General features: G+C 49.5%; 1 long non-coding RNA gene across 3 annotated transcripts in view; it reads left to right on the forward strand.

The window, feature by feature from the left end:
- The first annotated feature begins 494 nt into the window (after positions 1-494).
- LOC140421246 (uncharacterized) overlaps positions 495-27,854 on the forward strand; it is a 115,261-nt gene continuing 87,901 nt past the window's right edge. For all 3 annotated transcript variants that reach the window (XR_011946701.1, XR_011946703.1, XR_011946702.1), the window contains exons 1-2: positions 495-657; positions 4,481-4,614. This is a non-coding gene — a long non-coding RNA (uncharacterized lncRNA). The remainder of the gene's footprint in view (positions 658-4,480; positions 4,615-27,854) is intronic.

The raw sequence follows: 27,854 nt of genomic DNA on the forward strand, positions 1-27,854 counted from the left end.
TTTTTTGAAAAAAAAAAGGGGGAAGAGAAAAAAAAACTTTCACCAAACTTCCTTAAATCTTCTTTCTTTCTCCTCTGCATTCACCTGGGACCAGGCTTCAACCTTCTTTCTTCTTCCTAGGTGGGAGCCATCCGAACTGGAGCACCCTCCCTAATGGTGCCCTGGCCTCGGGCCTGCCGCCTCGGCCTCCTCGTAGCTCCGCCCCCGCTATTCTGACCTGCCGCGCCGGGCCCGGCGCCTCAGCCCCCCGCCGCCCGACACCCACGCGGGGTTCTTTGCCGGTTTTTAAACCGGCCCCGCTGGGTGCTCGTGGCGGCCCCAAAGGCCGACGATAGTCGGGGGGGTGTGTGAAGACTCGGGGATTTCCAAATCGCCGCAAATCGCGGCCACCGGCGGGAGCTCTTGGTGTTGCGGCCGCCCTGCTCGCCCACACCACCGGAAGTCCTCTTCCATAATGTTACCCTGCCTCAGCTTCTCCACTGCTGAAACTTTAATCCACGCCGCTATAACTTGTCGACTTGATATATTTCAATGCACTCCCATGTTCCATTGACCGCAAACTTGGGCTCACCCAAAATGCTGCTTTCTGTTATTCTAAGTGGCTCCAAATCCCCTTTAGCCACATCCCTGTGCTTATTGACGTACGCTGGTTCCCAGGTAAGCATTGCCTTCATTTTAAAATTCTTGGCTGGGATTTTCCAGTCCTGCCCGTGGCGTGAATCGTTATAGGTGAAATGGATAATCTGGATAGGCAGCCAAATGTCCATTGCCTTTCAGCAGGAATTTTGGTGGGATGAGGAAGCCCTTTACTTTGTTTTCCAATCCCCCATGGCCTTACGAATTAGCAGCAGGAGGAGACCACTCGGCCCTATGAACCTGTTCGCCCATTCAATAAGATCATGGCTGATCTGAATATAACTTCAACTTCACATACCTGCCTCCCGCCGATAACATCCCCTTGTTATACAAGAATCTATCTAACTCTGCCTTAAAAATATTCCAAGACTCTACTTCCACTGCCTTTTGACGAAAAGAGTTCCAGAAACCCACGACCCTCTGAGAAAAAATATTTCTCCTCATCTCCATCTTAAAGGAGTGGTCCCTTATTTTTAAACAGTGACCCCTGGTTCTAGATTCTCTGACAAGAGGAAACATCCTCTCCATATCCACCCTGCCAGTTCCCCTTGGGATCTAAAAGGTTTCGATCAAGGGTCCTCTTACTTTTCTAAACTCTAGTGGTTACAAACCTAATCGCTCCAACCTTTCCTCATAAAACAACCTGCTTAGTCCTCGCATTAGTTGAGTAAACTTTCTGCCTCACCTTATCTCTTTGATCTCCTCCAGATTCACAGCCACAATCCACCTGCACTCCTCTGATTGCAGTCTCTTGAGCAACCCCCATTTATTGCTTTGCCATTGGAAGCTGGACATACTGCTGCTAAATTCATTCCCTACTCAAATTCTCCTTCACTATGACTCCCAGCTCTTGCTCCAGTCACAGTGCAGGTCTTTCAGAGATGCAGGCTAGCTTTAAGTGGTGCCAGCATGTTCCAATTTTGTGCCCCCCTGCTGATGAGTGCAACCAATGAACAGCATTGGTTAGCACTGGTTACTCATAGCAATCATATTCAATTGACCTGGCAGCACAAAGTTGGCATACTGCCTGCATTAGGTTGAATGGGCACAAGAGAATCATGCATTGGAGTCTCCTGCATATTTTTAGGGGTAATCCAAGTTGGGTCCCATGGTTTCTTCATTCGTAACCATGTTTTGTTTAACCAAGGAGGTCTTGTGGCGCAATGGGTAGCATCCCTACCTCTGTGTCAGAAGCTCCAGGTCCGAGTCCCACACCAGGACTTGATGACCAAGGAAGGTGTGTTCATAACACGGCCAAACAGGTTGAGTGCCAACCTGCAAATCCCTTCCAAACATGCCAATGGCTAGTGGTAAGAGCAGGAGAGACTCCTGGTCAGCCATGGTTGATGTGGAATGTTGCCCATAAAGCTATAAGCACCTGGTTTCAGGCTAGTGACCAATCCCGGCAATTACTAGCTTTGGAAACAGACAAAAGTCTGCCTTAGAAAATTGGAATGGAAATTGCATAAAGAACTTCTTCAGATCCACTCCTCTGATCTCCTTTATATAATATTAAAAACAAACCTTTTCCACGCTCCTTCTTTCTCTGATAATATTTCACTGCAATAGCATCTTTGAATACGAAGAGATTTAAGACCCAGGTCTGACCCTGTTAACCTCAGAACAGTTTCCAATATGTTGATTAATGCCACATTTACATTTACAGCCTCTTTGACTTGAATCGGCTTCGCAATGGAACTCTGCTGCTGGGGCTCTGCAATCCTCCTCACTTGCACTACTGGATAGAGCTCAGAGCATTGACAATGGTGGACAATCAACAGCACACCCTTAGAACTGTGCACGAGCAGAATGACGTACAATTACGCACACATCATTTTACCCATCTCATTAACCACTGAAAAGCTGCGGTTGTCACCTCAATTTTGTCAGAATTTCACACAGACCCCTAGTCCATAATATCTGAATTTAACAATACTGTTCGGCATAATTTATTTGTCCATTAAGAGGAAGCAGTCCTATGGAATCTATACCAAGTCATGGAAGCCATAGAACCTCCACAGTGCAGAAGGAGGCCAATCGGACAATCAAGTCGGCACCAATCCTCTGAAAGGGCAGCACGGTAGCATTGTGGATAGCAGAATTGCTTCACTGCTCCAGGGTCCCAGGTTTGCTTCCGGCTTGGGTCACTGTCTGTGCGGAGCCTGCACATCCTCCTCGTGTGTGCGTGGGTTTCCTCCGGGTGCTCCGGTTTCCTCCTACAGTCCAAAGATGTGCAGGCTAGGTGGATTGGCCATGATAAATTGCCCTTAGTGTCCAAATTTGCCCTTAGTGTTGGGTGGGGTTACTGGGTTATGGGGATAGGGTGGAGGTGTTGACCTTGGGTAGGGTGCTCTTTCCAAGAGCCAGTGCAGACTCAATGGGCCGAATGGCCTCCTTCTGCACTGTAAATTCTATGAAAGAGCACACTAGCTAGGTCCACTCCCCTTCCCTATCCCCACGACCCCGTAACTCCACCTAACCTGCACATCCCTGGACACTAAGGGGCAATTTAGCATGGCCAATTCACCTAACCTGCACATCTTTGGACTGAGGGAGGAAACCAGAGCACCCGGAGGAAACCCATGCAAACACGGGGAGAATGTGCGAACTCCACATAGTCACCCAAGGCCGGAATTAACCGGGTCTCTGGTGCTTTGAGGCAGCAGTGCTAACCACGGTGCCACCATGACGCCCCGACCAGTTTTCAGTCTGGCTACCCTGTGGATATTTGCCTTGCCAGCAGATGGCTTCAATTAATTTCTGTAGCTGGAATTATGGGCTCTCCCTGTAACTGGGTGTTTTGCCCACTTTGCTATTTGTCTGCTTATCATACTGCTCAACCTGAGGCCCTCACTGGTTCATGAGGACTGACACATTTTTTGCAGGTCACTGAATCATAGCTAAATGAACCTCAACTCACCGGGCAGGAACCAGTGGTTCAACAAAGATTGGATGAAACCAGCATTGCACCCAATCCCACCAATTTCCTGAGAGGTGAGATGAGTTAGAATTAGCCCCACTACTTCGATTTGCATTAAAATTGCTAAGTTGCTTTGATGCATCAAGTGAAATGTTTTCAGACGAGAAGTAAAAAGCATATGTCGAATGATATTCGGATTAATAAGGGAGAAATTGGTCGGGGACAGTAGTGACTGATGGGTGAAAGTGAATTGACAGCCCGCATCAATGAAAGGAAATCGGACGGACATGTGAAAAGGGGACGATTCACTCGCATTCATTTTCTGCCAGGGTCAATTTCATCCTCTCTCACATAATTAATGCCTACGCCACTTCTTCATATTACATGGAATACATTCCCTTATAATCAGCAGTAGTCTATGAGGGGACAAAGTCTCTACTGAAATGTGTAAGAACAGTTGAAGGACAGCTTACATGGAGAAGTAAGGGGGCTGGTATAGCACAGGGCTAAATCGCTAGCTTTTAAAGCAGACAAAGGCAGGCCAGCAGCATGGTTCAATTGCCGTACCAGCCTCCCCAAACAGGCGCCGGAATGTGGCGACTAGGGGCTTTTCACAGTAACTTAATTTGAAGCCTACTTGTGACAATAAACAATTTTCATTTCATTTTTTCAAGTATTGCCAAGCTGAGGGGGATTTAGTGTAAATTTGACTTGAGTAAAAAGTGGGGATATTCAGTGATGTCTTTTATGTTAAGGTAAGCTCACAAGCTGTTAAAAATAAAGAGAACAGGATGGCTGAAATGTTAGGAGAATATAAATGAAAACTGCATTGCAGAATTGGCAAAAGAGGCAAGACAACATTTTAAAAATACACTTCCATTAACTACATTATCGAAAGCAGTATTTTTCAAACTGTTTCCCTAGGGACCCACTTTTACCAACCGGCGGACCTTCGGGACACATGCTGGCCAATGTTTGCGACCCATGCCGGCCGACCTGAGCGACCCATGCCGCCAACCTTCATGACACACCATTATTGCTTACCTTTAATGTGGCAGGTAGGCCTTCTTGGTCCTCACTACCTCACTTGCTTTGTCATTCAATGTTACATTTCTGTGAAGGACTTCAGCTGATGATTTCTTGCTGCATCCTATGAAAAAGTTTTTTCCTCAAACTCGCCATGCTTAGTCTTTAAATGCCTTTGAAGATTTGAGGGTTTTAAACTTTCATTTGCCAGTACTTCCCTGCATATAACACACATGGGACGGTATTCTCTCCTAACCGGCGGGGCGGGCCGTACCGGCGCCGAGGAATAGCGTGAATCACTCCAGCGTCGGGCCGCCCGGAAGGTGCGAAAAACCTGCGCTGGAGAATCTGGCAGCTGGCGTCGGGGCGGGATTCACTCCGCCCCCCTGCCATTCTCTGGCCCGGCGGGAGGGTCGGAGAATCCCGCCTATGTGCTTTACATCCTGATTTACATGGCCGCAATTAAAGCCATATCTCAAGAAATCATCTTTTTACTCTTTTGTTCCCGATTTCAGTTTCTTCTTAATTGTTTGCTCACTGAAGCTCTGCATACAGCTCACACCAGCACTGCTTTGCCCTGCATGGACTCTCCTGTGAAGCTCTCTCCAGCAGATTCAATTGTGAGATCCCGGCCTGTTTGCGTCTCTGGTCCCTTCTTCCTTTTTACAAACCGATCCAACTTCAGTTCTTCACACTGTCCTGTGCTTGCTTGCTGGCAGCTACAAAATGGAGGAATCTCTCCTCCATGATTTTTTGCCCAAAACGCGGATGTATAGGGCGCGTGGCGTGTACGTGTCAGTGTACGTGCTGGGCGTGTGACTTTCTCTCTGCCGCTGCCTCTGGTAGAACGACTCGACTGTTCATATTTAAAGGCCGGCCTTTTTTTAAAATTTGAAACTTTATTTCCAATACCTGATTTTTCCAAGTTTATGATTTTGTAAATGAAAATTAAAAGAATTTCAGTTGAATATGTGCATCCTTACAAAAACACACAAACGTTGTTTCAAATATATTCCCATTTCTTTTGAAATTTAAACAATTATAGAAAAATGTACAATCTTGCTTTTACTGGACAAACTATGACTTTAGATGAGATGAAGTAACTTGTCAAACACAGACAATATCACAATGACAAACCTGGCCCGGCTTCCCTCTCACTGTCTAGTAGCTGCATCCACCCCAGTAACAGACTGCTTCTCGACCAGTAGTTCACGTTGTGGGAATGCAAGCGGACATTGTGCCGGCCGTTGACCAGCTTGACCACGGAGCCGCAGGTCGCATACGGCCGGTCGGTGACAGGGGATAAGCCGAGCAGCGCACAGAGCACAGAGGACAAGCACCAGAGCGGAGCTCCAAGCTGGGGCCACCACCATTAGCATCACGCACACAAGTGGATGCCTGTCATCTCCTGTCCCGAACAGCCCTGTGCGCGTAGTGACCAGCACACAGCCCAGCCTCATGCCGCCCTATCCCCTCAAACGCCGCAACCAATTGGGAACTGCCCACGGCTGGCTTTCTTAAAAGCCTGTTGCGGCCATTGGGTCTTCTCGCGATCGGGAACACCACAACTGTCGCTCCGTGAACCTCCTGACACCTACCCATGACCCGCCTGTAGGTCGCGACCCTGAGTTTGAAAAACCCTGATCTAAAGGGTAAGTGACTTGAACTGGAAAGCAGATGCTGTACATATGCTGATAATAAAATCAGCAGAAAGGAAATTAAATGCTGTCAGATAATCATCAAACTGATCCTCACAGAATGTGACCAACAGTGAATTGGGTATGTACACCCATATATAACAACGGGCCAAACCTCAGCATTGAAACATAAATACAGCATGTTAAACATCTGGGTCTCGATACAAAGAAACACGGAGGGATGTGAGGTGTAAATGTATCAGTACCATCAATTTCCCGCCTGGCAAATTGCGCTAGAATTGCGACCCTCTCCTTAATATGGAGTTTATCAGTCTGCAGAAGATGGACAAAGGTCTCCTTGTGTTCCGGATGGTTGTACCCCAGAGGTATCCTGGAAGATGCACTGGGGAGCCTGTCAAAACTCCAAGGACTCCATGGCAATTGCCCAGGAAGTTTCAACAGGAAGGTCTGTCTTTGGATAGTTCCAATACATTTACCAGAATAGTTACTCAGGAAAAGATGGAAGAATTAAGACCAGTGCTAACACCTGGGTAACTGTTCTACTTATCCTTTCAACACCCCTCTGGACCCGTGAAGACACCCCTCCTAACCACTTGTCTACCTCTTCTGAAACGTCTGAAGGTGGATAAGTCACCTGGATTGGATGGACTACACTCCAGGGTCCTAAAAGAGCTGAGAAGATTGTGGAGGCATTAGTGGTAATCTTTCAGGAATCACTGGAGACAGGGAGGGTCCCAGAGGATTGGAAAGTGGCTAATGTAACACTACTGTTTAAGAAGGGAGGGAGGCAGAAGATGGGAAATTATAGGCCGGTTAGCCTGACTTCGGTCATTGGTAAGATTTTAGAGTCTGTTATTAAAGATGAGATCGCAAAGCACTTGGAAGTGCATGGTAAAATAGGACTGAGTCAGCATGGCCTTGTCGAAAGGGGGTCATGCTGACAAATCTGTTAGAGTTCTATGAGGAGGTAACAAGGGAGTTAGACAAAGGAGAACCAGTGGATGTAATTTATTTAGATTTCCAGAAGGCCTTTGACAAGGTGCCGCATAGGGGAATGTTAAAGAAATTAAGAGTCCACGGTGTTAAGGGTAAGATCCTGGCATGGATAGAGGGTTGGCTGACTGGCAGGAGGCAGAGAGTGGGGATAAAGGGGTCTTTTTCAGGATGGCAGCCGGTGACTAGTGGTGTGCCCCATGGGTCTGTGCTGGGACCACAATTTTTCACAATATACATTAATGATCTGGATGAAGGAACTGAAGGCACTGTTGCTAAGTTTGCAAATGATACAAAGATCTGTAGAGGGACATGTAGTATTGAGGAAGCAAGGGGGCTGCAGAAGGATTTGGACAAGCTAGGAGAGTGGGCAGTGAAGTGGCAAATGAAATACAATGTAGAAAAGTGTGAGGTTATGCACTTTGGAAGGAGAATTTAGGCATAGACTATTTTCTAAATGGGGAAATGCTTAGGAAATCAGAAGCACAAAGGGACTTGGGAGTCCTTGTTCACCATTCTCTTAAGATTAACGTGCAGGTTCAGTCGGCAGTTAAGAAGGCAAATGCAATGTTATCATTCATGTCAAGAGGGCTAGAATACAAGACAAGTGATGTACTTCTGAGGCTGTATAAGGCTCTGGTCAGAACCCATTTGGAGTATGTGAGCACTTTTGGGCCCCGTATCTAAGGAAGGATGTACTGGCTTTGGAAAGGGTCCAGAGGAAGTTCACAAGAATGATCCCTGGAATGAAGAACTTGTCGTGTGAGGAACGGTTGAGGACTCTGGGTCTGTACTCATTGGAGTTTAGAAGGACGAGGGGAGATCTTATTGAAACTTACAGCATACTGCGAGGCCTGGATAGAGTGGACGTGGAGAGGATGTTTCCACTTGAAGGAAAAACTAGAAGAGAGGACACCATCTCAGGCTAAAGGGATGGTCCTTTAAAACAGAGAAGAGGAGGAATTTCTTCAGCCAGAGGGTGGTGAATCTGTGGAACTCTTTGCCGCAGAAGGTAGTGGAGGCCAAATCACTGAGTGTCTTTAAGACAGCGATAGATAGGTTCTTGATTAATAAGGAGATCAGGGGTTATGGGGAGAAGGCAGGGGAATGGGGATGAGAAAATATCAGCCATGATTGAATGGCGGAGCAGACTCAATGGACCCAGTGGCCTAATTCTGCTCCTATGTCTTATGGTCTTCTACACCCCAATTAGCTGACCACTCTCGACTATCCCGAGTCCCGCGATTTCCTTCCTAACCTCCTGACCACTCACAATGTCCCAACTACACTCCAAAACCTCTGACCCAACCCCCAAACAAAACCCCCATCCCTCAACTACCCCCACCCCCCAACTATCTTCCAAAACCTCTGACTAACCCCCAACATTTCAAATACTCCCCTAACCTCCGATTATCCCCCAAACCCCCGATGACTCCCCAGGAGCATGACAACATCTGACTACTCCGATCTCCCCCGACTACCCTCCCAACACCTTGACCCATCCAACTACCCTCTGAACCACCCTACCCCTCCACCCGCTTAACTTATACACTAACCCTTCCATAAAATGGGGAAATGGCTTGGGTTCTCCTGATGCTTTGACACTACGAGGCACGAACTCCAGGATCAATAGGCTCCACATTTCTTTGGTGTTTGAGAGTTGGGGTGAGAAATGTGGTGCTCCAGTGCAAAGTAAATAAATAGGAGTGGGGATGGCGATCCGACAGGGATTGCCGCTTCTCCGAAGATTCAGCCCAAAGTGAAATAGAATGGTGGATCAGTGAGGGGAATGTTGGTGACAGCAATTGTGCATAAATCTATCAAATTTGCTGCATTATTGACATGCTTGAGTAATGGGAGGAAGTTGAAGCGGACTGTTGCTCTGTCGCAAAAATGAAGGAGGTACATTTCCCTGGGACATTCTCCCACTGTACTGTCACAACTTGAACAGCAACCTCGTCCATTCATGAAAACAGTGTTTCCATTAAAGTTCCACTGAGGTTACACCAGTACAGTCCAGGAAGCCTTGAGGAAGATTATCCTACACCACATGAAAAGTTACCATTCACCATTATTATCATAAGTACAAAATGTGGGTAACTGGAAATCTGACAGTGGAGTGAAACAAGGACATCTGCTATTGCTTGATGGAATAGGATAATTAATCTCAGATCCATCTTGGAACTGAACTCTATTGGAAGCCTACTTGCTTTACCATCTTATAACTGTACGATATGAGTCACAGAATCATTCAGAACAGAGGTTCCCAAGTTCTCAGCATGTTATTAGTTATCGAAACTCAACTTGGCAAGGTTTTGGGTGATGCAATTGGCCTCAGCATTTCTGAGCTGGGTAGGGGAATAATCAGCCAGAGTCCCATCACAGGATTACAATAATCAGAGTCTGAAGTAAATTGTGCGTGTGTGTGCTCACTGGGAAGAGGGCAAGAATGGGTTTGACTGTAATGTTAGCCATTATAAAAGTGACTCTAATTCAAGCGTACTTAATTGGCTGTAAAGCACGTTGGGGCATCCGAAAAGGTGCTATATAAATTCACCTCTTCGTTTTCAATACCTGGCAAATTGCTACAGTACCCAGGCTTATAAGAACAAAATCCTTTCAAGAAAAGTACGGGGGGGTTGTGAGCATTGTTGGAGATGTACCGCAGCGGGAGTCAGCATCTTCAGAGGATGAGGTCATGAAGGAGGGAAATGGAAGCCTGCTGGTCATGGAAACCCAAAGCTGCCTGAGGACTTCATTAATCTCTTCTGTCACTTGTTATCGCAGTGAATAGGCTGTTCTAGGTTCTTGTTGCGAAGATATGGAAAGCCTGGGCTGGCAGACCTACCCTGAAGGTGGCAAAATGAGGCAGACTGTCACAGCTCAAATATACAAATGATGCTCAGTATTTGAGAAATTGCTGCCTCAACAATTGGCATCAAAGGTTTCAGTAAGGTAGGAACATGAGCGGGGCCACCAGTTGCATTTTGTATTAGATTCTGTACCAACCAAAGAATTATCAGGGGTGAGATTGTTCAATTCAAATCATGAGAATGCAAGATACCTTTGATTTGCTCAGTGAATTAATGTCAATCTTTTAAACATTTTTGATTGGATTGTTTAGTCCTTTCTGCTCCAAATGGTTATTGATTTGTCAGTATGAAAGGGAAGAAGTTTCACAGCTTAAGGATGCCAAAGCATTTTATAATCAATGAAGTACTTTTGAAGAATAGTCACTGTTTCAATCTATGGAAACGTGGCAGGCAATTTGCAAACAGCAAGGTGAGATGAGGCAGGATAATGAATGACCAATGCATCTATTTTAATGATGTTCATAGGGGATAAATATTGGCCAGGACACCGGGGGAGAACATGTCTGTTTTGTTCTTAATAGTGCCCTAGAATCTACCTGGTAGGGAAGATGGAGCCTCGTTTTAACATCTCACTAGAAATACAGCTCCTCTGATATTCCAATATTCACTCAGCACCAGGGAGTGTTCGTGTCTCGCAAGGGACTTAAACCCACGAGCCACTGACAGAGGAAAGAATTTGACAAAATCACAGCAGAGACTTATCCGATCTTGTCACTCGGTTATAGCGTGATGACTGAAATGCAACGATGGACTGAAATAATAGAGAGGATTAATGCTGTCCTGGTAAGAGAGTGAACACAAGCCTACTGCATTGAAATACAATAAAATGACGTTCACTTCCAAGGAAAGTTCAGACAACTAAAGTTGAGAGGAGTGACTAAAGTGTTGCAGATTAAAAAGCAATAGATCAATGGCACAAGGATAGTACAAAATGTGACTCTGCATGATTCTGGACTGATTGAGTGATGTAAGCAAGAAGATCATAATCACCCAACAAAAAAACAAGAGCACTTTGGCAGAAACGCCAAGCATTTGACAAGAACATGGAAGTCATGGGCAGAAATCGACTTTAACACCATTAGAGTACTTGCCCCTTGAGTAATAAGTCTAATGTTCTGGAACATATTGGATAAGCAGATGGCCCCCAGGGGATAAAAAGGGCTAACTCAATGTTTGCAACAGATGTCAATGTATCTTCACATGTTTTCAAGTTCAATCACGCAAAAGTGGTAAAAATATCCTCCTAATCAAAATAATCTGAAATAAAGTCGCCATCTGATTTCACTTGGATAAGACAGCGGAGATAGAATGCACAGGCTACCTCAGTTGGTCACACCTCAGCTGAAATATGTTGCAGTTTGAGCCCTGATCTATAAAAGGGAAATGGGTCTCTGTGGCCTTGAAAGAAAGAATTTGCTTTTATTCAGCACTTTACAGCCAATTAAATAATTTTGAAATGCTGTCCCTCTTGCACTGCAGGGAAACATGACAGTTTATTTGTGCAGTGGCATAGTGGTATTGTCACTGGACTAATAATCCAGAGACCCGGGGTAATGCTCTGGGGACCCGGGTTCGAATGTCACCATGGCAGATGGTCAAATTTGAATTCAATGAAAATCTGGAATTAAAAGTCTGATGACAATCATGCAACCATTGCCATAAAAAACCCATCTGGTTCACTAATGACCTTCAGGGAAGGGAATCTGCCGTCCTTACCCTGTCTGGCCTACATATGATTCCAGACCCACACATCGATGTGGTTGACTCTCAGCTGCCCCCCTCCGGAATGGCCAAGCCAACCACTCAGTTCAAGGGCAATTAGGGATCGGCAACAATTATTCATCCAGCCAGCGATGCCCACATTCTAAGAACGAATAAAAAAAAGGACGATCCCACAAAATAAGGTTCACGACGAGATAATCGGTTTATTGGTGATTCGCTTGATTGATAAATATTAAAGAGAACACCAGTTGCTCTTGTTGAAATATTTTGTATACTCCTGAAAGAGCAAAATAAGGCCATGATTTAACTTTTTCTCTGAATCAATGGGGCAATAATTACTCAACTCTGGGCACAGACGGGCAGCATGGTAGCACAATGGTTAGCACTGTTGCTTCACAGTGCCAGGGTCCCAGATTCAATTCCCGCTTAGGTCACTGTCTGTGCAAATCTGCACGTCCTCCCCATGTCTGTGTGGGTTTCCTCCGGATGCTCCGGTTTCCTCCCACAAGTCCCGAAAGACCTGGGGTGTTAGGTAATTTAGACATTCTGAATTCTCCCTCTGTGTACCCAAACAGGTGCTGGGATGTGGCGACTAGGGGATTTTCTCAGTAACTTCATTGCAGTATTAATGTGAGCCGACTTGTGACATTAAAGATTATTATTAGTATCATGTGCTCAAGTTCTGAAGTGGGCTTGATTAGAAAAACTTTCTGACTCAGAGCTGAGAGTGCTAATAATTGGTCACGGTCAAACCGTTACTTCATTTAAGTCATTGCCATTAATGCAGATGCATTTATTATGCTACGGCAGTCAGAGCCTGTCTTGCAATCTGTTTTAGATATAGCCTTTCTGATATGGTGCGATGGGATGTTACATTGTGATGACCTTTGACCCGGAAGCAGTAAGGAAAATGTGTAATTTCCTCAAAAGGCCTATGGAATCTGTAATTGTTTTTAAGAATCTGTGAAGGGGACTTTAAAGGGTCTGCATCAATTGGAAAGTGATGGATTTGAATAATTTCTTGCATAATAAGAAATACTCATCCATGTGACCTGTAACCAACCCTAACAAAAGGAATTTAAGAAAGAAGCTGTGTTCCTGGCAGACAAAAGAAGAACTGCAGACACAATGGAGAGCTACTAGCAGAGGAACTGGAGGATGAAGGCATAGATGCAGACACAAATAGAAAGCAGACAGAGACAGGAAGAACACAGATACTTCTTGTGAGCGGGTGGCACGGTGGCACAGTGGTTAGCACTGCTGCCTCACAGTGTCAGGGACCTGGGTTCAATTCTGGCCTTGGGAGACTGCCTGTGTGGAGTTTGCACTTGCTGCCCATGTCTGCGTAGATTTCTCTGGGTGCTCTGGTTTCCTTCCACAGACCAAAGATGTGTAGATTACTTGGATTAGCCATGCTAAATTGCCCCTTCATGTCCAAAGATGTGTAGGTTAGGTCGGGTATTGGGGATAGGGCAGTGGAGTGGGTTTGGGTGCTCTTTCAGAGGGCCGGTGCAGAGTCAGCAGTCTGAATAGTCTCCTTCTGCATTGTAGGAATTCTATGGTTCTAAGAAGCAAATCACTCTCTGGAGGAGATCAGCTTTTCTACTTAGCTGTAAAGGGAACAAGGGTTCTTGGAGGCAATGTGTGGGCTGGCTAAAAAGGTCTAAAGCCTGGAAATCTGTCTAAATGGCTTAGAGATGCGAAAGAGCTGGATGTTTTCTCAAAGGTGGTCAAACTGTGAACCAGAGTCCTATTGGTTAGTCAGCTGTAAAGGAAATCTGGAACGTTATGCCAGCAAGCCTGTCATGACCCGAGTTAGAGTGAGTTGGTAGTTGTGCACACTATCAGTGCTAAGTGTATCTAAGGACCTCGGATGGGATGGAATATGCCGGCTGGTGAACGCAACTCAAGGATGGAGATTTTGTACCTTCATTCACCATGAGCCTGAACAGTGATGCGGGCTCAAAATGTTGTGAGAGTCGGGATATGAGATTCTCACTGGTGGGATCATGTTTCCTGATCTTCCCCACCTCTCATCGGTGACGCACGTTATTTCAACCACAAAGGACAGGAACCTCATTTCACAGCTGGATTCATAGAATCCCTACGGTATAGAAAGAGGCCACTCGACCCATTGAGACTGCACCGACCCCCTGAAAGACCATCCCATACTGCAACCTCACCCTAAGGGCAATTTAGCATGTCCAATCTACCTAACCTGCACACCTTTGGGCTGTGGGAGGAAACCGGAGCACCCAGAGGAAACCCAAGCAGACACTGGGAGAAATTGCAAACTCACACAGATAGTTACCCAAGGTAGGAGTCGAACCCGGTTCTCTGGCTCTGTGAGGCAGCAGTGCCATGGATTTTAATTAATTTTAATATTACTACAGTGCCTCCCTGCCACATGATCTTCCCTCACTAAATAATCAAACCTCACTGACGTGATGTCACATCGGCAAGATTTACAATTACTCCAGATTCAGAATAACGGGATTCAATCAAAAGGATCCAGCCGGACATGCCCAAGTAAGCTCCTGCGGGTAGAGGGATATGACTACCTCCTGGCATTTCCAGTTGCACAGATTGACACTGCCCCGCACAGCTGGCAGTGCCATGAGTGAGCCCAATGGGGGAGAAGGGGGTTTCCATTACACATGGTGGGGGGAGAGTAAAGAGCCAATGCCTTTGAAGGAGGGGACTTGCCAGTGAGGGGGTGACTTGCCAGCAAAGACGGTGGGGGTGACTTGCCAGTGAAGGGGGCAGGGCTTGCCAATGAAGTGGGGGAACCTGCCTGTGAGGGGGAGAGTTCCCACAAGACTGCTGAGGTAGTGGGGGGTGGGGAAATGAGCCCCAGATACCTTTGTGGTGGGGGTAGTCACCCTGATGCTTGTGGGGGGAAGGGAGGGGGAGTCCTCTGTGTCCATTGTGGGGGACGACGTAAACATCCGTGCTGATTGGGGCACCCTTTAAAGATGGCACCCTGATATCTGCCTTGCTGGCTCTGTCAGGTCCCACACTGCCAGAGCGATGGCCTAAAGCAGAGCTGCACATCAGTTTTCAGTTACAGCCTGACACTGACAAATTATGGGAAAATTGCGGCCACTGAGTGAATCAATTAGAATGAGAAAGACTGTGAGACTGCAACTGGTGCCACATTTTGTGGGAGTGTGTGGATATTTTGGTTGTGTTAGACGTGTCTTTGTTACACTGACTACTTGAAGTGAAATTTACCGTCTAAAAATGGTAAATTTCACTTCACGTAGTCAGTTTAACAAAGACACAAAATGTGGCACCTGAGCTCCTTGGCACTGCGAGCCTGGACCCATGGCAGTGCCACCTGAGCACCCTGGCAGTGCCACTGGGTGGCATCCTGGCAATGCCAGAGTTCCTAGTTGGCACTGCGAGGCTGGCAGGTGCGCTGCCTCAGTACCAGGCTGGCAGTGCCAAGATTCCTTGGTGGCATTTTGCCCATGCTGGGGATTGGGCCGGTGGGTACCGAGACCTTATTAGGTGGGGTGTGGGGGGCTCGATGACACCCTTATATATGAGTTGGGGCATTGGGGGTGTCTGTGTGTCATGTTGGAGGGGTCTCAAGATTGGGGCACCGTTTAAAACTGATGACCCGATCTCTTCCTGCACTGGCGAGCGGGGCCTTCCCCTCTGAGACCCCAAAATCAAACAGAGTCCTGTGAGATAGCGGGGTCTGTCTCGGTGCTGCGAGCGCTTGACAAAGGACTCTGATACACTTCTGTTGAATCGCACTCATTATTTTGTTTTAAGACTCCCTTGCAGGATCATAATAAAGTCAAATAGAAAAACATTTCACATGGAACTGTTTAAAGTTTAAATGTATTTTTGTTGAACAACAATTTAAGTATGCCACTTTTGGTGGCAAATGAAGGAAGCAAAAATTCTCACCATTGCCTACCTCCCTGTTGTCAATAGGAAACCTAGGATGGAATCTCACCAGATTGTTGGTTCTGGTGTGAGATCCGGTGCCAATCCTGGCGGTAGTAGGAAATCTCACAGAATATTGAGCCTCTTTGAAAAGCTATTTTTTAACCATGTGAATCACACCGTGCTCCTGGCAGCCTCCTGTTGATTTATTCACCCCAGGGCAACTTAATCTCTGCAATAATATTAATAATAATAATTAAGAATAATTGTTTATTGTCACAAGTCGGCTGGCTTTGAAAGCAGACCAAGGCAGGCCAGCAGCACGCTTCAATTCCCGTACCAGCCTCCCCGAACAGTCGCCGGAATGTGGCGACGAGGGGCTTTTCACAGTAACTTCACGTGCAAATTGACTTACCCAGGAAATTCACTGCAACTCCCTCTGCTGCTGAAGGGCTTTGTAACTGTCTGTCAGAATAATGCAGCAACTGGCTTTGAGGAAGCACGGCAGCACAGTGGTTAGCACTGTTGCTTCACAGCGCCAGGGTGCCAGGTTCGACTCCCGGCTTGGGTCACTATCTGTGCGGAGTCTGCACGTTTCCTCCCTGTCTGCGTGGGCTTCCTCCGGGTGCTCCGGTTTTCTCCCACAAGTCTCGAAAGACATGCTGTTAGGTAATTTGGGCATTCTGAATTCTCCCTCCATGTACCCGAACAGGCGCCGGAGTGTGGCGACTAGGGATTTTTCACAGTAACTTTATTGCAGTGTTAATGTAAGCCTACTTGTGACAATAAAGATTATTATTATTGTAACTCAGGCTTACATCTTTTGAATATTGCCATTTTTATCTGTGATTGTCAACACAGCTTACTTTATAATTAGGCAATGACCGTAGGCAGCGCGTTTTGTGACAGAGATGAATGAACGCTGAAACAATGATTGTTGACATGTTCTTGGGCCACCCGCTGCTCATATTGCCAGCAATACTACACCTGCTCCAGGAATGTTAGAAATAATAGCCCATTCAGTCCCTCCACCTTCTTAAGTCTTCTTAAGGGCAGCACGGTAGCATTGTCGATAGCACAATTGCTTCACAGATCCATGGTCCCAGGTTCGATTCCGGCTTGGGTCATTGTCTGTGCGGAGTCTGCACGTCCTCCCCGTGTCTGCGTGGGTTTCCTCCGGGTGCTCCGGTTTCCTCCCACAGTCCAAAGATGTGCGGGTTAGGTGAATTGGCCAATGATAAATTGCCCTTAATGTCCAAATTGCCCTTGGTGTTGGGTGGAGGTGTTGAGTTTGGGTAGGGTGCTCTTTCCAGGAGCTGGTGCAGACTCAGGGGGCCGAATGGCCTCCTTCTGCACTGTAAATTCAATGATAATCTATGATTAATCTAGGACAAAGGTTCGGCACAACATCGTGGGCCGAAGGGCCTGTTCTGTGCTGTATTTTCTATGTTCTATGTTCTATGTTCCACCCTGCTCTGACGTTTGGGTAGATCGGGGTGATCTGCACCCCAACTCCATTTTCTCACATTTGCTCCATATCCTTTGACACCATTCCCGAACAAAAATCTATCCACCTTGATCATCAAAACGGGAATTGGCACAGAGCCTAAAGCATTTTTTGGAGAATCCATAGAGTGGAGAAGGAGGCCATTCGGCCCATCGAATCCACACCGACCCTTTGAAAGGGCACCCCACCCAACCCACTCCCCCAACCGATCCCTACAACCTCACCCAACCTGCACATCTTTGGACTGTGGGAGGGAACCGGAGCACCCGGAGGAAACCCACGTCGTCATGGGGAGAATGTTAAAGTCCAACAGGTTTGTTTCAAATCACTAGCTTTCGGAGCACTGCTCCTTCCTCAGGTGAATGAAGAGGTAGATTCCAGAGGTCCATTCACCTGAGGAAGAAGCAGTGCTCCGAAAGCTAGTGATTTGAAACAAACCTGTTGGACTTTAACCTGGTGTTGTAAGACTTCTTACTGTGCCCACCCAGTCCAACGCCGGCATCTCCACATCAAAGGAATTAAAACCAAGTTTATGTTACCAATCTGTATAATTGAACTTTCTAATTCTGGTATAATTTCAATAAATCTATGCTAAGGCCAATATACATTTATTAAGGTGCAGTGCCTAAAAGTGAACGCAGTCCTCCAGCTCTGAAAGCGCAGTCATCCAGACTCGAAATGTTAACTCTGTTTCTCTCTCCACAGATGCTGCCCGACCTGCTGAGTTTTTCCAGCATTTCTGTTTTTATTTCAGATTTCTAGCATCCGCAGTATTTTGCTTTTATTACTATGCAGTACTCCAAGTTTGGCCAAGCCTCCATCTGCAGATTGTTGCAACGGCACAACTGGTTAGCAACCACTTATATAATAGCTCAACTTCATTGAGTAACAGCTGTTGCTGTAACTTACTCCCAAATAGCCTGAAGGTGGATATTCTATGATTATCTTCATCAGCAATCACTTGTCAACGAGTATGATTATCAACCAAAGAAACTCCATGTCAGTGGTCATGGGTTCTGTGAGTACTTGAGTGGCTGATGAGCCGGATTCTAAAGCCGCACCTTCGACAGCACATTCGGCAGATATTTCGAGGAAGCGGGATTGGTCCTTGTACTCAAGATCGCTGGCATTCCTTTCTCAGGCTCCTTTTCCGGGCCTATTCTTGCCGTTGGGTGTTCTCAAAGAAATGTGTCCCATCAATCAGGAGGTTCCTCCAAGTAAGTTTCTTCTGAGCAATGGTCTCCCAGGCATTGACATCTACCTGCATTTTTTGAGGTATGGCTTCAGGGTGTCTTTGTCCCTCTCTGGTTCGGGTGCCTTCCTTGAGCTGGGCGAAGAAGACTTTGTTTGGCAGTTGAGACCCCGTCATCCTAAGAATGTGGCCGGCCCAGTGGAGTTGGTTTTGGATGATTATCGCCTTGATGCTTGCGCTCTTGGCTGCTTCTTTTTTTTCAATAAATTTAGAGTACCCAATTCATTTTTCCAATTAAGGGGCAATTTAGCGTGGCCAATCCACCTACCCTGCACATCTTTGGGTTGCGGCGGCAGGCAAAACACAGGGAGAATGTGAAAACTCTACTCAGACAGTGACCCAGAGCCCGGATCGAACCTGGGTCCTCGGCGGCATGAGACAGCGGTGGTAACCACTGCGCCACCGTGCTGACCTCGCTCTTGGCTTCTTCAATGACGCTGAGGTTAGTACGCCTGCCCTCCCAGCTGATGCGGAGAATCCGTCTTAGACAGCATTGATGGTACCTCTCCACGGCTTTGGGGTGGCGTCTGTATGTAGGCCCGATTTCTGAGCCATTAGAAGAGTTGGGAGGATGACTACCTTGTACACGAGGGTCTGAGTATTAGGACAGATGTCATGGTCATTGAAGATTTTCATCCTGAGGCATTCGAAGCTGCCACTTGCGGGTTGGATACCATGTTGTATGTTCACAGCGATGTCAGCCTGAGATGAAAGGCACGTCCCCAGGTTGGGGAAATGTTTCACGTATAGGAGTCCTTCTCCGTTGATCTTGATGGAAGGAGATCAGAGGCGGGATTCTCCAATAATGGGGCAAAGTGTTGATGCCGTCGTAAAAACCGTTGCGTTTCACGCCGGCGTCATCAGGCTCCCAGGTGCATCGATTCAGTGGCCCATAAGGGGCCAGCACGGGTGCAGGGTGAAGCGTCCAAGGGAGCGGCCGCTGATAAGCGGGTTGCGTCATTGACACGATGCCGCTGCAGCTGAAAACTATTCTCCCCCAACACATGCAGCAGGGGCATGGGAACCTGGATTGTAGTTTTAGGGTAAGGGAGAATGAGAGTATAGAGGTCAGGAGCTCAGATTTGACGTCGCAGGAGGGGGCCAGTGTTCAGGTAGGTGGTTTGAAGTGTGTCTACTTCAATGCCAGGAGTATACGAAATAAGGTAGGGGAACTGGCAGCATGGGTTGGTACCTGGGACTTCGATGTTGTGGCCATTTCGGAGACATGGATAGAGCAGGGACAGGAATGGATGTTGCAGGTTCCGGGGTTTAGGTGTTTTAGTAAGCTCAGAGAAGGAGGCAAAAGAGGGGGAGGTGTGGCGCTGCTAGTCAAGAGCAGTATTACGGTGGCGGAGAGGATGCTAGATGGGGACTCATCTTCCGAGGTAGTATGGGCTGAGGTTAGAAACATGAAAGGAGAGGTCACACTGTTGGGAGTCTTCTATAGGCCTCCAAATAGTTCTAGGGATGTAGAGGAAAGGATGGCGAGGATGATCCTGGATAAGAGCGAAAGTAACAGGGTAGTTATTATGGGAGACTTTAACTTTCCAAATATTGACTGGAAAAGATATAGTTCGAGTACATTAGATGGGTCGTTTTTTGTACAGTGTGTGCAGGAGGGTTTCCTGACACAGTTTGTTGACAGGCCAACAAGAGGCGAGGCCACATTGGATTTGGTTTTGGGTAATGAACCAGGCCAGGTGTTGGATTTGGAGGTAGGTGAGCACTTTGGGGACAGTGACCACAATTCGGTGACGTTTACGTTAAGGATGGAAAGGGATAAGTATACACCGCAGGGCAAGAGTTATAGCTGGGGGAAGGGAAATTATGATGCCATTAGACGTGACTTGGGGGGGATAAGGTGGAGAAGTAGGCTGCAAGTGTTGGACACACTGGATAAGTGGAGCTTGTTCAAGGATCAGCTACTGCGTGTTCTTGATAAGTATGTACCGGTCAGGCAGGGAGGAAGGTGCTGAACGAGGGAACCATGGTTTACCAAAGAAGTGGAATCTCTTGTTAAGAGGAAGAAGGAGGCCTATGTGAAGATGAGGTGTGAAGTTTCAGTTGGGGCGATGGATAGTTACAAGGTAGCGAGGAAGGATCTAAAGAGAGAGCTAAGACGAGCAAGGAGGGGACATGAGAAGCATTTGGCAGGAAGGATCAAGGAAAACCCAAAAGCTTTCTATAGGTATGTCAGGAATAAGCGAATGACTAGGGAAAGAGTAGGACCAGTCAAGGACAAGGATGGGAAGTTGTGTGTAGAGTCTGAAGAGATAGGCGAGATACTAAATGAATATTTTTCGTCAGTATTCACTCAGGAAAAAGATAACGTTGTGGAGGAGAATGCTGAGCTCCAGGTAAATAGATTAGATGGCATTGAGGTACGTAGGGAAGAGGTGTTGGCAATTCTGGACAGGCTGAAAATAGATAAGTCCCCGGAACCTGATGGGATTTATCCTAGGATTCTCTGGGAGGCCAGGGAAGAGATTGCTGGACCATTGGCTTTGATTTTTATGTCATCATTGGCTACAGGAATAGTGCCAGAGGACTGGAGGATAGCAAATGTGGTCCCTTTGTTCAAAAAGGGGAGCAGAGACAACCCCGGCAACTATAGACCGGTGAGCCTCACGTCTGTAGTGGGTAAAGTCTTGGAGTGGATTATAAGAGACAAGATTTATAATCATCTAGATAGGAATAATATGATCAGGGATAGTCAGCATGGCTTTGTGAAGGGTAGGTCATGCCTCACAAACCTTATCGAGTTCTTTGAGAAGGTGACTGAACAGGTAGACGAGGGTAGAGCAGTTGATGTGGTGTATATGGATTTCAGCAAAGCGTTTGATAAGGTTCCCCACGGTAGGCTATTGCAGAAAATACGGAGGCTGGGGATTGAGGGTGATTTAGAGATGTGAATCAGAAATTGGCGAGCTGAAAGAAGACAGGAGGGTGGTGGTGATGGGAAATGTTCAGAATGGAGTTCAGTCACAAGTGGAGTACCACAAGGATCTGTTCTGGGGCCGTTGCTGTTTGTCATTTTTATCAATGACCTAGAGGAAGGCGCAGAAGGGTGGGTGAGTAAATTTGCAGACGATACTAAAGTCGGTGGGGTTGTCGATAGTGTGGAAGGAAGTAGCAGGTTACAGAGGGATATAGATAAGCTGCAGAGCTGGGCTTAGAGGTTGCAAATGGAGTTTAATGTAGAGAAGTGTGAGATGATTCACTTTGGAAGGAATAACAGGAATGTGGAATATTTGGCTAATGGAAAAGTTCTTGAAAGTGTGGATGAGCAGAGGGATCTAGGTGTCCATGTACATAGATCCCTGAAAGTTGCCATCCAGGTTGATAGGGTGGTGAAGAAGGCCTATGGAGTGTTGGCCTTTATTGGTAGAGGGATTGAGTTCCGGAGTCAGGAGGTCATGTTGCAGCTGTACAGAACTCTGGTACGGCCGCATTTGGAGTATTGCGTACAGTTCTGGTCACCGCATTATAGGAAGGACGTGGAGGCTTTGGAGCGGGTGCAGAGGAGATTTACCAGGATGTTGCCTGGTATGGAGGGAAAATCTTATGTGGAAAGGCTGATGGACTCGAGGTTGTTTTCGTTGGAGAGAAGAAGGTTAAGAGGAGACTTAATAGAGGCATACAAAATGATTAGGGGGCTGGATAGGGTGGACAGTGAGAGCCTTCTCCCGCGGATGGAAATGGCTGGCACGAGGGGACATAACTTTAAACTGAGGGGTAATAGATATAGGACAGAGGTCAGAGATAGGTTCTTTACGCAAAGAGTAGTGAGGCCGTGGAATGCCCTACCTGCTACAGTAGTGAACTCGCCAACATTGAGGGCATTTAAAAGTTTATTGGATAAACATATGGATGATAATGGCATAGTGTAGGTTAGATGGCTTTTGTTTCGGTGCAACATCGTGGGCCGAAGGGCCTGTACTGCGCTGTATTGTTCTATGTTCTATAGCCGTTGCAGGCAAGATGGCCATCAGACGAGCAGCACTAAGATTCAGAGACGGCGAACTGAACACCCTCCTGGACGCCGGGCCCGGCCGAAGGACACCAGGCGCCACCGTTCGGGGTGCGTGGGCGGAGGTGGCGGAGGCCATCAGCGCAGTCGGGCCGGTAGCCAGGACAGGTGACCAGTGCAGGAAGAAGCTGCACGACCTACTCAGGGCAGCCAGGGTGAGTACCCAGCACTCTGCCCCTGGCACCAACCCCCCTACCCCCCCCCGCACATGTGACCCCCCTCCCCCCAGAGGGACGGTGCCACCACCCGCCCTGACCCACATGGCTGCACCCACCCATGCACGCAGCAATGGCCGGGTGCCCTGTGCACAGATGCCATCATAGACCCAGCCGCTGGGTTGCATGCGTCAGGCCGTCTAACACTATTGCTACTAGGGTCCCCCCCCACCACCCTGCCCCCAAGGGGAAGTCCGCGAATAACCGCACGGGGAGCGCCAGAATTGCATCCCCTCACCGTGCCTGAGCAGAGGGCACGGGACGTCGTTGGCGGACCCGAGGAGAGGGAGGATGCCAATGGCGAGACCGGAGGTGCGCCACCAAGTGAGACCTCCCTGCCTGGTTGCGGCCCCTCACAATACATGTGTGCCAACCCCCTGTTAAGCGGGTTGTGTCATTGACCCCACCCCCCTTACCCTACCCCTCACTCCATCCCCTCATCCCACCCCCTCATCCCACTCCCTCACCCACCCTCTCACCCCACCCCCTCACCCCATTCCCCCACCTACCCCCTCACCGCATCCCCTCATCACATAACGCTTCACCCCCGTCCGCCTGTCTATCCATACATGCTGTCTTGTGTCTTGCACGGCCAGCCGGTGATGGTCCCGGCCCATCAACTGCTCCCCAGGGACACAAGCACCAATGGGGAGGGCAGCCGTCACAACAGCCCACCGTCCGATACAAGCCAGGACACAGTGACCCAGGGGATGGACAGAGGGGACAGACACACAAGGGACGGACACACAGGGGATGGACACACAGCACACAACGGCACAGGGGACGGATACACAGCACACAACAGCACAGGGGACGGATACACAGCATACAACGACACAGGGGACGGATACACAGCACACAACGACACAGGGGACGGATACACAGCACACAACGGCACAGGGGACGGATACACAGCACACAACGGCACAGGGGACGGATACACAGCACACAACGACACAGGGGACGGATACACAGCACACAACGACACAGGGGACGGATACACAGCACACAACGGCACAGGGGACGGATACACAGCACACAACGACACAGGGGATGGACACACAGGGGACAGACACACAGGGGACGGACATAAAGGGCATGGACACACAGGGGACGGACACACAGCACACAACGGCACAGGGGACAGACACACGGGACAGACACACAGGGGACGGACACACAGGGGAGGGACACACAGCACACAACGGCACAGGGGACGGATACACAGCACACAACGGCACAGGGGACGGATACACAGCACACAACGGCACAGGGGACGGATACACAGCACACAACGGCACAGGGGACGGATACACAGCACACAACGACACAGGGGATGGACACACAGCACACAACGGCACAGGGGACGGATACACAGCACACAACGACACAGGGGATGGATACACAGCACACAACGGCACAGGGGATGGACACACAGCACACAACGACACAGGGGATGGACACACAGCACACAACGACACAGGGGACAGACACACAGGGGACAGACACACAGGGGACGGACATAAAGGGGATGGACACACAGGGGACGGACACACAGCACACAACGGCACAGGGGACAGACACACTGGGGACAGACACACAGGGGACGGACACACAGGGGACGGACATAAAGGGGATGGACACACAGGGGACGGACACACAGCACACAACGGCACAGGGGATAGACACACTGGGGACAGACACACAGGGGACGGACACACAGGGGACGGACATAAAGGGGATGGACACACAGGGTCGGACACACAGCACACAACGGCACAGGGGACAGACACACAGGGGACAGACACACAGGGGACGGACACACAGGGGACAGACACACAGCACACAACGGCACAGGGGACAGACACACAGGGGACAGACACACAGGGGACGGACACACAGCACACAACGACACACGAAACCAACACACAGTACAACACGACGCAGGAGATCCAGGACGTCGGATCCAATGATGACACAGACTTCTCGCCACTGCTATCTCCTGCACCCTTCACCAGCGCAGAGACTATCACCTCAGTGGGATCTTTAGTGAGGAGGCTTCTGGGACACTGACTGGTGCTCATCACACAGCCGTCCCGGTACAACAGGTGGAGGTAGGAGCAGCCGAGGGGCCGGACGGTCAGAGGGCAGCCTGGCCCCAGCAACCAGCTGCCACCCAGACGGGTCCCGGGTTCCTGGAATATCCACTCCCACCCATAGATCAGGTGCAGTCAGAGACCCAGGAACCAGACAAGGGGATAACGGCCGGCTTGCAGCACCTGCAGGTGCAGGTGCAGGAGTCCAACCGTGGGCAGAAGCAGGGAGTGGTGCTGGTCATGCGTGCTACCAAGGCCGAAACAGGTGCCGTCCGCGATTGAGGTTATGGGGTCGACGGTGTCGGACATGGGTAGGTTATGCAAGGCCTGGGGCTATCTGTCAGGCAGGGGTCGTGGCCCAGGACATGGCTTCCCACTCACAGGCAGCCATGTGCCAGAGCCAGCTGCAGATTGCAGCAGCGCTCTTCAGTGTGGCCCACTCTCAGCAGGCCATGGCTGAGAGCGTCGGTGCCATTGCCCAGGTGCTGGCCGGCGTTGCACAGTCCCAGAGGGAGGTGGCACAATGCCAGTCAGGGATGGCCCACTCCCTGAGCTCCATGGCCATTAACATACAGACCCTGGTCGATACCAGAGCGGGCCTCCAGGACTGGCAGCGCCAGGTGTCCGGGGTGCATCGGGGGATGGCTCCACGCACCCCCGTCCCATGGAGATGCCCGTGGGTCATTGGGCACCCCGAGGGAGGAGGAGGTACTGGAACCCGTTCTGGGTCCCCCTGCAGGGGAGGTTCCGGAACATCGCAGCACCTCGGATTCTCCCCTCCTGTTCCTGGCGTATCTGGTGGGCAGCGGGCAGAGCAGGGCATCACCACGGCAGCCGGGACGCCCGAGATAGCGTGTGCCAACAGGGGCCCTAGTCGCAGGGCAGGGCTCACAGCAGTCCACATCCACTCCTGCTGTACCGTCTGGGGATCCACCTAGGCATAGTGATAGGGCCCGTGAGGCCAGAAAGATAGACACTAAGTAAGTTGGCATGGGTGCAGGGCACAGTTCAGTTATAGTGGCTAGGGCACATGTATATAACTGTTCATATTAAACACATATGTTATCACCGATGAAAGCCGCCTCTGTGCTCTGTCTGATGTGTGTGGGGGTGGGGTGGGAAGTGAGGGCCACCGTGGGTCATGGGTGATGGAAGACTGAACCCCTGTGGGTGCTCCCCAAAACCCCCCACCCCCGCCCCGGACGCCCCCAACACCCCGTCCCCAGCTAAACAGCAGGGTCATGTGATGGAGTGTCCAGCTCGCATGCAGGGATCACCCAGGTGGAGGGTGTTACTGTGGGCATAAGTCAGACATTGTCCAATGATGTAGTGTGCACAGCTCATCGCAGAGCGGGCTGCCATCCTCCATGCCATGGACCAGACCCGCTGTCACTGGCTCGTTGTGCTGCAGGTATATCTCATGGAGGGGTGGTGTGCATACGGGTGTTCCAGTGTTGGGGGAGGTGAGGGTAGTCGGTGGTGGGGGAGGAGAGGGTGGTCAGTGGTGGGAGAGGTGAGTGTGTTCAGTGGTGGGGGCGGTGAGGGTGGTCACGTGGTGGGGGAGGTGAGTGTGTTCGGTGGTGAGGGAGGTCAGTTTCCTTGGTGTTGTGGGAGGTGAGGGTGGTGGGCGATGAGGTGGTGCGGTATTGTGGTGTCTGTGATTGCACAGCAAACCCCCCCACCCCGGGTTGGTGAAACATGCAAAGTGTTCCGTGCTCACTGGCCCTGCCGGTGGCATAGTGCAGCCTCCCGTCCATGTCCAGGCCCCATGTCCCGTGCATTGTCCACCCCCTCCCCCTCCTTGTCTGGAGAGGCCTGCTCGTCCTCCTCATCCTCCTCCAGCACATCGCCCCTCTGCTGGGCTATATTGTGGAGGACGCAGCAGACCACCACGATGCGGGCGACGCCCTCCATACTGGAGGGCCTCCCCAGAGCAGTCCAGGCACCTGAAGCACATTTTCAGGACCCTGAAGCATCTCTCGACCACACCCCTGGTTGCACAATGGGAATCATTGTATCGGGTCTCCGCGTCGGTCTGTGACCTCCGTATTGGCGTCATCAGCCATGGCCGCAACGGGTAACCCCTGTCGTCCAGCAACCAGCCCCCCAGCCGGGGGGGTGTCCCTCGTACATGCCAGGTATGAATGATTGTGCCAGGATAAACGAGTCATGCACACTGCCCGGATACTGGGTGCTGACGTGCAGGACCTTCATCTGTTGGTGACAAAGCACCTGAACATTCATGGAGTGGTACCCCTTCCTGTTCGTGAACATTGTCCTGGTGGGCGCGGTCCACAGGGACCTGTATGTACCGGTCCGCAAGTGCTTTCAGGGCATTGCTGATGGCACAGATGCACCGATGCCTGTGAGATGCCGGACAGGTCCCCACTCGGCGACTGGAACGACCCCGTGGCGTAGAAGGTGAGGGCAACCATCCAACTCCCCCACCCAAGTCCACGCGGTGCCAGTTGTGCCATCATGTGGCAGATGTGAGCGACGGTTTCCCGGCTCATCCGCAGTCTCCTCCTGTATGCCCGGTCCGGGAGTTCCTGGAAGGACATGCGGCGCCAGTACACGCGGGCCTCATCAGGTGCCTCCTTGGCACCACCTCCTCCACCCCCTCCTCCTCCTCCTCCCCATCCTCATCCTCATCCCGTTGCTCCTCTTCATCTTGTTCCTCCTCCTCGGCCTGTCATGCAGGCGGCCTTCCAGCCTGTGCGACTGGCAACTGCGGCCCACTCTTCTGCTGCAGCCTCCTCCTCCTCTCTGAGCCACATGCGCTCACGCTGCCACAGGGCAGAGGCCCCCACCACAGCGGCCAACATCGCTGGGTGGTGCCCAAACATTATGATGTGCAGCTGGTGAGGGGACACATGACGTTATAACGGTAAGATGTTAAAACATGCTGCTGTGCAGAGGGACCTGGGTGTGCTGGTGCACGAGACGCAAAAAGTTGGTGTGCAGGTGCAACAGGTGATTAAGAAGGCTAATCGAGTTTTGTCTTTCGTTGCTAGAGGGATGGAGCT

This window comes from Scyliorhinus torazame, chromosome 1 (genome assembly GCF_047496885.1).
Source record: "Scyliorhinus torazame isolate Kashiwa2021f chromosome 1, sScyTor2.1, whole genome shotgun sequence".
Lineage (NCBI taxonomy): Eukaryota > Metazoa > Chordata > Chondrichthyes > Carcharhiniformes > Scyliorhinidae > Scyliorhinus > Scyliorhinus torazame.